The sequence below is a fragment of the Mastomys coucha genome, unplaced genomic scaffold, assembly GCF_008632895.1.
Source record: "Mastomys coucha isolate ucsf_1 unplaced genomic scaffold, UCSF_Mcou_1 pScaffold21, whole genome shotgun sequence".
NCBI lineage: Eukaryota > Metazoa > Chordata > Mammalia > Rodentia > Muridae > Mastomys > Mastomys coucha.
The window spans coordinates 64,678,432-64,689,536 of record NW_022196904.1 but is presented as its reverse complement, the minus strand read 5'-3'; the positions used below and the strand labels follow the sequence as shown (position 1 = coordinate 64,689,536).

The window sequence follows — 11,105 nt, the reverse complement described above, 5'->3', positions numbered from 1 at the left end:
AAAAAAAAAAAAAAAAAAAAAAAAAAAAAAAAAAAAAAAAAAAGAAGTGTATGGCCTGTAAGAAGTTATTAGGCTGTAGGGCTCCACCTCAATGAGTGGGAATAAGGGCTTAAAAGGGGGGATTTGTGCAACACTCTCTTCACATGTCCTTCTGCCATGTGTGGACACAGTACTCCTTCCTTAGGCAGGCTTCATTACATGTCGTCTTGGAAAGAGAGGGTCATCCTCACAGGACAAGTTGATAGTACCTTGACCTTAGACTGCAGAGCCTCCAGAAGTAAGAGAAAATAAAATTCTGTCCCCAGACTTATCCAGTGGGAAGTGTTCAGTTATGACAACATAAACTGGCCAGACATACTTGGGTTGGTTGATTTGGTATGCTAAAGTTGAATTAAGGAACACTCAGCTAGCTGTTAAAGGATTGTATGTTCAATGTTTCAGTAGATACCCACCCCATTCACCTTACAATAAAAGGGGGGCCTAGATACTGTTCTATGTATAGAGTATTGGACTTCCCCAGATGTATCTGTGAGGGTGTTTACTAAAGACTTTACATAAGCACAAGCATGAGCAGTCTATTAGTTACTACCACCCCACAAAATGCAATGGTAGCTAATCACTATTGTCAAGTCATCTAGATTTAGAGTCACCTAAGAGGCATGCCTACAATGATTCCAAAGAAGTTTAACTCAGGAGAGCAGTCCTATCTTTAAAAGTGAGTAGTATCACCATGTGGGCTAGGGTACCATCCAAAAGGAGAACACGTGAGGAGTACCAGCAACTACCTTTCTAGGCTTCTTGTGTGTGCGAGTGACCAGTTGCCTCACTGTACTACAAGAATGAGAGCCATCGGAGCAGCCAAACCTACTCCACCGTAGTAGACTATGCCTGCAAACTGTGAATGGAATAAACCCCCTCGCTTAAGTTGCTTCTTTTCAGGTACATTGTCAGTGCAATGAGTAAAGAGCTGACTAAGGACACTTCCCCACCATCAGTCCTTTTTCACAGAGTTCTCTGTCCGTTTTGGGTGGCCCCATCCAAAAAAAGTATCTGTGTTAACAAATAACTATCCATATTCATATTTTGAATTGTCAGCTTCATGTTTGTGGAGCAGCCTGTTGCACCTCCAACAAGTTCAAATCCAACATGCCTGCTCAGGTATTGCAGCTCTTGTGTTCTTCCAGAAAGAAGCCAGTGAAGCTGGCTCACACCAAAAGCATTCCCCAAATTTGATTAAACTTAAATCTGTCCCTTTCTCCTGGGAAAACCCATAGGCTTATGGAGAATAACCTTTCATTCCAATGTTAAACTTTGAAGTCTCAGAACAAAAGCTGGAGAATTGTGCTTCAGCATACAAGGCCTGTTTCTTTCCAGTGCTGTCCCACATTTCAAAGAAAAAAGAAAATAGGTGAGAAATCCTTGCTGCTGCATACCCGGGCTCTTGGGACCCAAGACTAGGACAGCACAGAACCTGACAATAAATACCAGATAACTGATTGGCTTTAATGTGGAAAAATGGAAGCACAGGTTTCTTGGAGGGAAAAAACCTCATCTTGTTTGCCTATTATCTGGAGTCAGAGCTGTATTATTACCTTTCTCCTTCACTATGTCCTTCAGTACATGCCTATAAATGTTGTAGAATAGTTTAGAAGAGGATCTTGGGGAAGTATCAGGCAGTGATTCTCAAACTTCGCTGCCTTAATTCACATCTGTATCAGTTATATTTCATTGCTATGTTAAAATACCTGGCAAATCCACTTAAGAAAGGAAGGGATTATGGATTAGTGCCACCTTTAACTGTGGCCAGAGATGCTTCTCTCTGTAATGGTCAGCAGCTGATGCAGAGGTACATCACTGGGAGCATAAGTGACTATTAAGTACTCTTCTCTAAATAGGACATTCTGATCAACTTACCATGCCTCACAAGTTTCAGGGAACATCACAGAAGATGAGATGGAAAGAATGTAAGAGGCTGATGAGGTGGAGGAATGCTGTGCAGTTCTGTCTTCTGAACATGACATGGCCATGCACTACAGCAATGGTGACCTGCACCAGACATGAATACAGTCAAGCCAACAAGATCAGTCAATAACCCACTAGTTGGATTCAGTGAGTTATTTAAAAGACAAACCCACGGAAAATATGAATGGACATGAAGGTAAGAGGGAGACATAGTTGTGGTGCCAGAAAGGAACAGGGGTGGAGTTGGTGGAATATATGAGCAAGATACACTTTGTATATGTGTGACACTGTCCAAAATTAGATAGAAGATATTCTACTTTGCTTTACCATGGCAAACATAGTCAAGAAATTGAGAAAGCAAGCATGCATACTTTCATTTCTCTCTGCTTTTGATTTCAGATGTGATGTGATTAGCTATTTGAAATTCTTGCCTTAACTGCTTACAATGATGGAATGTAACATGGAATTTTAAGATTAAGTAAACCATTCTCCCTCCTACAAAGGGAAATAAAAAATGCAAGGAAGAAAAAAAAAGGAAAGGGAGGAAAGAAGGAGGAGGAAGGGAGGGAGAGAGGGATGGGTAAAGGGAGGGAGGAAGGAAGGATGTTTCTTTTGACTCACAGTTTGTGTGCTGTGTCATGATTGTGGGAGCATGAATTGGTTAGTCACATTGTGTCTCTAGTTGGAGGGGAAAATTTCTCAATATTCTACTCAAGTACCTTGCCTAAAGAAGGACCTCATTTGCATGAATCGGCCACTAGAATTCCCAAACTTCCCCACCTGCCTGGTAAGAATGGGGCTAGTTATGTTAGTGTTCTAATATGCTTTCTCTTGCTATGATAACTACCATGACCAAAAGCCACTTAGAGAAAGAAAAGGATTAAACTTACAACTTCCACCTCACAATTCATTATTGATGGATCTCAAAACAGGAGAACCATTGCTTGCTGGGATATTCCCTGGATCAGCTAGCTCTTTTTTTTTTTATTAGATATTTTCTTTATTTACATGTCAAATAATCTCTCCTCTTCTGGTTTCCCCTCTGAAAAAAGAAGAAAGAAAAAGAAAGAAAAAACAAAGCAAAACAAACAAACAAACAAAAAAACAAAACCCTGTTTCCTCCCCCCTCCCCCTACTCACCAACCCACCCTCTCCCACTTCTTGGCCCTGGCATTCCCCTATCCTAGGGCATAAAACCTTCACAGGATCAAGGATCTCTCCTACTACTGATGACCAATTAGGCCATCCATTGCTATACATATGCTGCTGGAGCTATGAGTCTCACCATGTGTACTCTTTGGCTGGTGGTTTAGTCCCTGGGAGCTCTGCGGGTACTAGTTAGTTCATATTGTTGTTCATCCTATGGAGCTGCAAACCCTTCAGCTCCTTGGGTCTTTTCTCTAGCTCCTTCATTGGAGACCCTGTGTTCAGTCCAATGTATGGCTGTGAGCCTTTACTTCTATATTAGTGAGGCACAATCAGATCCTCTCAGGAGACAGCTATATCAGGCTCATGTCAGCCAGCACTTGCTGGCATCCATAATAGTGTTGGATTAGATGATTGAATATGGGAAGTATTCCCAGGTGGAGCAGTCTCTGGATGGTCCTTCCTTCAGTCTCTGCTTCATAGTTTGTCTCTGCAACACCTTCCATGGGTATTTTGATCCCCCTTTTAAGAAGGAACGAAGTATCAATACTTTGGTCTTTCTTCTTCTTGAGTATTTTGTGGTTAGTGGATTGTATTTTGGGTATTACGAGCTTCTGTGCCAATATCCACTTATCAGAGAGTGCATACGACGTGTGTTCTTTTGTGATTGGGTTACCTCACTCAGGATGATATTCTTCAGACCCATCCATTTCCCTAAGAATTTCATAAATTCACTGTTTTTAATAGTTGAGTACTACTCCAATGTGTACCACATTTTCTGTATCCATTCCTCTATTGAGGGACATCTAGGTTGTTTCCAGTTTCTGGCTATTATAAATAAGGCTGCTATGAACATGGTGGAGCATGTGTCCTTATTACATGTTGGAGCATCATCTGGATATATGCCCAGGAGTGGTATGGCCGGGTCCTCTGGTAGAACTATGTCCAATTTCCTGAGGAACCGCCCAACTGATTTCCAGAGTGGTTGTACCAGCTTGCAATATCACCAGCAATGAAGAAGTGTTCCTTTCTCTACAACCTCTCTAGCATCTGCTGTCACCTGAGTTTTTGATCTTAGCCATTCTGACTGCTGTGAGGTGGAATCTCAGGGTTGCTTTGATTTACATTTCCCTGATGATTAAGGATGTTGAACATTTCTTTAGGTGCTTCTCAGCCATTCAGTATTCCTCAGTTGAGAATTCTTTGTTTAGCTCTGTACCCTATTTTTTAATAAGGTTATTTGGTTCTCTATAGTCTAACTTCTTGAGTTCTTTGTATGTATTGGATATTAGTCCTCTATCAGATATAGGAGTGGTAAAGATCTTTTCCCAATCTGTTGCTTGCTGTTTTGTCCAATTGACAGTGTCATTTGCCTTACAGAATCTTTGTAATTTTATGAGGTCCCATTTGTCAATTCTTGATCTTAGAGCATAAGCAATTGGTGTTCTGTTCAGGAAATTTTCCCCTGTGCCCAGGTACACGAGGATCTTCCGCCCTTTCTTTTCTATTACTTTCAGTGTATCTGGTTTTATGTGGAGTGTCCCTGATCCACTTGGATTTGAGCCTTGTACAAGGAAATAGGAATGGATCGATTTGCATTTTTCTACATGTTAACCGCCAGTTGAGCCAGCACAATTTGTTGAAAATGCTCTTTTTTTCCATTGGATGGTTTCAGCTCCTTTGTCAAAGATCAAGTGACCATAGGTGCGTGAGTTCATTTCTGGGTTTTTAATTCTATTCCATTGATCTACCTGCCTGTCACTGTACCAATACCATGCAGTTTTTATCACAATTGCTCTGTAGTACAGCTTAAGATCAGGGATGGTGATTCAACCAGAGGTTCTTTTATTGTTGAGAATAGTTTTGGCTATCCTGGGTTTTTTGTTGTTCCAGATGAATTTGCAAATTGCTCTTTCTAAATCTGTGAAGAACTGAATTGGAATTTTGATGGGGATTGCATTGAATCTGTAGATTGCTTTCAGCAAGATAGCCATTTTTACTATATTAGTCCTGCCAGTCCATGAGCATAGAAGAACTTTCCATCTTCTGAGATCTTCTTCGATTTCCTTCTTCATAGACTTGAAGTTTTTGTCATACAGATTTTTACTTGCTTAGTAAGAGTCACACCAAGGTATTTTATTTTATTTATGACTATTGTGAAGGGTTGTTGTTTTCCTAATTTCTTTTTCAGCCTGTTTATCCTTTGTGTAGAGGAAGGCAACTGATTTGCTTGAGTTAATTTTATATCCAGCTACTTTGCTGAAGTTGTTTATCAGGTGTAGGTGTTCTCTAGTGGAATTTTTGGGGTCACTTAAGTACACTATCATATCAACAGCAAATAGTGTTAATTTGACTTCTTCCATTCCAATTTGTATCCCTTTGATTTCCTTTTGGTGCTCTGGGTATGACTTTAAGTACAATATTGAATAGGTAGGGAGAGAGTGGGGAGCCTTGTCTGGTCCCTGATTTTAGTGAGATTGCTTCAAGTTTCTCTCCATTTAGTTTGATGTTGGCCACTGGTTTTCTGTATATTGCTTTTACTATGTTTAGGTACGGACCTTGATTTCCTGATCTTTCCAAGACTTTTATCATGAAGGGTTATTGGATTTTGTCAAATGCTTTCTCAGCATCTAATGAGATGTTCGTATGATTTTGTTCTTTGAGTTTGTATATATAGTGAATTACGTTGATGGATTTCCGTATATTGAACCATCCCTGCATCCCTGGGATGAAGCCTACTTGATCATGATGGATGATCATTTTGATATATTCTTGCATTTGGTGTGCAAGAATTTTATTGAGTATTTTTGCATCAATAGTCATAAGGGAAATTAGTCTGAAGGTTTCTTCATTAGATCTTTGTGTGGGTTAGGTATCAGAGTAAATGTGATTTCATAGAATGAATTGGGTAGAGTGCCTACTGTTTCTATTTTGTGGAATATTTTGAGGAGATCTTCTTTGAAGGTCTGATAAAACTCTGCACTAAACCCATCTGGACTTAGGCTTTTTTTGGTTGGGAGATTGTTAATGACTGTTTCTATTTCATTAACAGATATGGGACTGTTTAGATCATTTATCTGTTCTTGATTTAACTTTGGTACTTGGTATCTGTCTAGAAAATTGTCCATTTCATCCAGGTTTTCCAGTTTTGTTGAATATAGGTTTTCATAGTAGAATCTGGTGATTTTTTTGGATTTCCTCAGTGTCTGTTGTTATGTCTCCCTTTTCATTTCTGATCTTGTTAATTAGGATAACAACTAGCCTGTAGTTAGTCTGGCTAAGGATTTGTCTATTTTGTTGATTTTCTCAAAGAACCAGCTCCTGGTTTGGTTGATTCTTTGTATACTTCTTTTTGTTTCTATTTGGTTGATTTCCTTCCTGAATTTGACTATTTCCTGCCTTTGACTCCTCTTGGGTGAATTTGCTTCTTTTTGTGCTAGCGCTTTCAGATGTGCTGTCAAATTGCTGGTGTATGCTTTCTCCAGTTTCTTTTTGGAGGCACTTAAAGCTATGAGTTTTCCTCTTACGACTGCCTTCATTGTGTCCCATAAGTTTGGATATGTTGTAGCTTCATTTTCATTAAACTCTAGAAAGTCTTTAATTTCTTTCTTTATTTCTTCCTTGACCAAATTATCATTGCGTAGAGTGTTGTTAAGCTTCCACATGTATGTGGGCTTTCTATTGTTTATGTTGTTATTGAGGAGCAGCCTTAGTCCATGGTGATCTGATAGCATTCAAGAAATTATTTCAATCTTCTTATATCTGTTGAGGCCTGATTTGTGACCAATTATATGGTCAGTTTTGGAGAAGGTACCATGAGAAGGTGCTGAGAAGAAGGTATATCCTTTTGTTTTAGGATAAAAAGTTCTATAGATATCTGTTAAATCCATCTGTTTCATAACTTCTGTTAGCCTCACTGTATCTTTGTTTAGTTTCTGTTTCCATGATATGTCCTTTGCAGAGAGTGGGGTGTTGAAGTCTCCCACTATTATTGTGTGTGGTGCAATGTGTGTTTTGAGATTTAGTAACATTTCTTTTATGAAGGTAGATGCCCTTGCATTTGGATCATAGAGGTTCAGAATTGAGAGTTCATCTTGGTAGATCTTACCTTTGATGAGTATGAAGTGCCCCTCCTTATCTTTTTTGATCACTTTAGGTTGAAAGTTGATTTTATTTGATATTAGAATGGCTACTCCAGCTTGTTTCCTGGGACCATTTGCTTGGAAAATTGTTTTCCAGCCTTTTGTTCTGAGGTAGTATCTGTCTTTGTCACTGAGTTGGGTTTCCTGTATGCAACAAAATGTTGGGTCCTGTATATGTACCCAGTCTGATAGTCTATGTCTTTTTATTGGGGAATTGAGTCCATTGATATTAATAGATATTAAGGAAAAGTAATTGTTGCTTCCTGTTATTTTTGTTGTTAGGATTGGAATTCTGTTCATGTGTCTATCTTCTTTTAGTTTTGGTGGAAGATTACTTTCTTGCTTTTTCTAAGATGTAGTTTCCCTCCTTGTGTTGGAGTTTTGCATTTATTATCCTTTGAAGAGCTGGGTTTGTGGAAAGATATTGTATAAATTTGGTTTTATCATGGAATACTTTGGTTTCTCCATCTATGGTAAATGAGAGTTTTGCTGGGTATAGTAGCCTGAGTTGGCATTTGTGTTCTCTTAGGGTCTGTATGATATCTGCCCAGGATCTTGTAGCTTTCATAGTCTCTGGCGGGAAGTCTGGTGTAATTCTGATAGGCCTGCCTTTATATATTACTTGACCTTTTCCCTCACCAATTTTAATATTCTTTCTTTGTTTTGGGCATTTGGTGTTTTGACTATTATGTGGGAGGAGGAATTTCTTTTTTGGTCCAAACTACTTGGATTTCTGTAGGCTTCTTTTATGTTCATGGGCATCTCTTTTTTGTAGGTTAGGGGAGTTTTATTCTATAATTTTGTTGAAGACATTTACTGGCCCTTTAATTTGGAAGTCTTCACTCTCTTCTATACTTATTATCCTTAGGTTTGGTCTTCTCATTGTGTCCTGGATTTCCTGGATGTTTTAGGTTAAAAGCTTTTTGCATTCTGCGTTTTCTTTGACTGTTGTGTCAATGTTTTCTATGGTATCTTCTGCCCCTGAGATTCTCTCTTCTATCTCTTGTATCCTGTTGGTAATACATGTATTACTCCTGACTTCTTTCCTATGTTTTCTATCTCCAAAGTTGTCTCTCTCTGTGATTTCTTGTTTATACTTCCATTTTAAGATCCTGGGTTGTTTTGTTCCATTCCAACCTGTTTTGTTGTACTTTCCTGTAATTCTTTAAGGGATGTTTGTGTCTCCTTTTTAAGGGCTTCTACTTGTTCACTCATGTTCTCTTGTAATTCTTTAAGGGATTTTTGTGTTTCCTCTTTAAGGGCTTGCACCTGTTTACCTGTGTTCTTCTGTATTTCTTTAAGGGAGTTATTTATGTCCTTCTTAAATTCCTCTATCACCATCATGAGATATGATTTTAGATTCAAATCTTGCTTTTCTGGTGTTTTGGGGGATCCAGGACTTGCTATGGTGGGAGAACTAGGTTCTGATGATGCCAAGTAGTCTTGGTTTCTGTTGGTAAGAATCTTGTGTTTGCCTTTTGTCATCTGTTTGTTGGTCTCTGGTGTTAGATGTTCTTCCTGTCTCTGGCTGGAGCTTGTTCCTCCTGTAGGACTGAGTCCCAGGTCAAAGCACTTCCTGAAGCCAAGCTCTCTGCTTGTGGGAAAGGTGCACAGAGGGCTGTGGATCTGCCTTCTCTCCTAGTTGTAGATGGAAGCAGAAATGATCCTGTCCCAGCTTCCCTGTTGCTTCTGCGGCCTGTGCTTCCTGCCTGAACCTGCCTTAGAAAGTCACCGGAGAGAAAATCGCTAGCTCTAGTTTTTTAAATAGTTTTTGTTGAAGGTAATATTTTTCATGCAAAATATTTAGATCATAGTTTCTATTCCCCCAGCTTTTCATAGATTTCTCCACCTTTCTGTCCTTTCAAGTCCATGGTTCTCTCTCTCTCTCTCTCTCTCTCTCTCTCTCTCTCTCTCTCTCTCTCTCTCTCTCTCCCTCCCTCCCTCCCTCCTTCCCTCTCTCCCTCCCTCCCTCACTAGCAAACAAACAAACATACAAGAACAAGACAAAAAGTCTACAAAAGTACCACTGAGTTTATTTTGATTGGCCAGCTACTGCTATGCATGGCCAATACCTGTTATAGTTATAGTTTATATACTCAGTGAGACTCTATTGGAGAAAACAAAGTTTTCTTTGCAAGTAAATGTCAATTGCATAGCTTCTTGGCTAGTGATAGGAGCTCATAACCACTTCCCTGTCTCAGTGCTGTTTCCTCCCACGCAACAAAATCTGGCTTGAACCTGTGCAGACCCTGTGCATTTCTGCAGTCCTTGTGAGTTCATATGTGCATTCCTCTTGCTGTATATAGAAGACACTTAGTGTCAAATCTTTCTGCCTCCTCTTCTGCATACTTCACTAAGCCCTGATAGGAAGAATTTGATGAAGACATCCCATTTAGGAAAGAGTGTTCCAAAGTCTCTCATGCTCTGCATATTGTCTAATTGTGGGTTTCTATGTTAGTGCCAACATATTTGCAAGAGGAAGCTTCTCTGATTTTGACGTATATAGTCTCAGGTTCTTGGTCACATGAGCAGTATCAGTCACATGTTTTATCTCATGAAGTGACCAGAAATCTAATCAGAAAATGGTTGGTTATCACCACAAGATTTGTGCCACTATTACACCAGTGTATCATGCGACCAGGACACCAGGTCCTGGTAGATTCCAGGGTTTGCAGCAGCGTTGGTGACTGCTTTTCTCCTCTAGTAACATGCAGAATACCTTCTAGTACCTGAACACTAGATCAGTTATCAAGAAAATGTGCCTACAGACATGACCACAATCCAATCTGACCAACCCTAACCCCAAATTGAGACTCCCTTATATAACTCTGGACTGTGTCAACTTGATAGCTCAAGCTAAGTTGGATAGTAGGATTCAAGGGTCTTCAGATTCTAAAGCAAACAAGCAAGACAACTTGCCTCCATGGACCTGCAGTTTCTTTTATCTATACAACCTCTCTTATTTCTGTACAACCCAGTTCCTTAAAATAAATCTTTATGGGAACCTTAGCTTCCATCTCGCATTAAAAATGACACTGTTTTGTTCACCACAGACCCCTTCACATTGGTTTTGACTTTTTTAAAGGCTTGCCTTAAAATATTAATCTTAATTCCTCTGTTTATTGCTACATTCTTAGATTTTTCTCCCCAAATAACTGTCTCATTTATTTTCCTTTTGTGCCTTGATCTTTTATATTAGCTTATAATCCACTCTGCCCTGACATTTACTCTTCAACTCATAATGGATACTAACCTGGAAAGGCTCACAAAAAAAATCCACCACGTGTCATTTGTTTTAACGGGAAATTTGTTGTGTTTTCCTTGACAATCCTTAAAGTGCTCTAAACATATAAAAACCAATCAAAAGATATACAAATATAATGGTAATATAAAATATCACTGTATTTCTACTTATATACCTTTCTAAAATGTCAATATCTTATCTTCTTTATTTTTTAATTGTATCTACATTTTCTTTTTAAAGGTTGTTGTTTTTGGTGGTGGTGGTGGTGGTGGTGGTGGTAGTGGTGTGTGTGTGTGTGTGTGTGTGTGTGTGTGTGTGTGTGATGTGGGGGTGGGGTGGGTTTTAGGCATGCACTGAAACCAGAGAAGGTGTTATATTCCTTGGAACTGGAGTATAGACCATTGTGAGCTGCCCAATATGGATACCAGAAATCAAATTTGGTCATTTGAAAGAGTAGCAAATGATCTTAGCCACTGAACAATTCACCCATTCTCCTCATCTCTTAAGAGTACACTAAAGTTTTCTTTTTACATTTTTTACTCAATTTTATTTTTTAATTCTCTCCCTCTTCTCTCTCTCTCTCTCTCTCTCTCTCTCTCTCTCTCTCTCTC

General features: G+C 39.2%; 1 long non-coding RNA gene across 2 annotated transcripts in view; it reads right to left on the bottom strand.

Moving 5' to 3' along the window:
• LOC116102404 overlaps positions 1 to 11,105 on the bottom strand; it is a 65,779-nt gene that overhangs the window by 39,504 nt on the left and 15,170 nt on the right. Inside the window, exon 1 of one of the 2 annotated variants that reach the window (XR_004123160.1) lies at positions 1,915 to 1,959. The exons of the other annotated variant lie outside the window; for it this stretch is intronic. This is a non-coding gene — a long non-coding RNA (uncharacterized LOC116102404). Of the gene's footprint in view, positions 1 to 1,914; positions 1,960 to 11,105 lie in introns of those variants that run through there. 2 annotated transcript variants of the gene reach the window in all.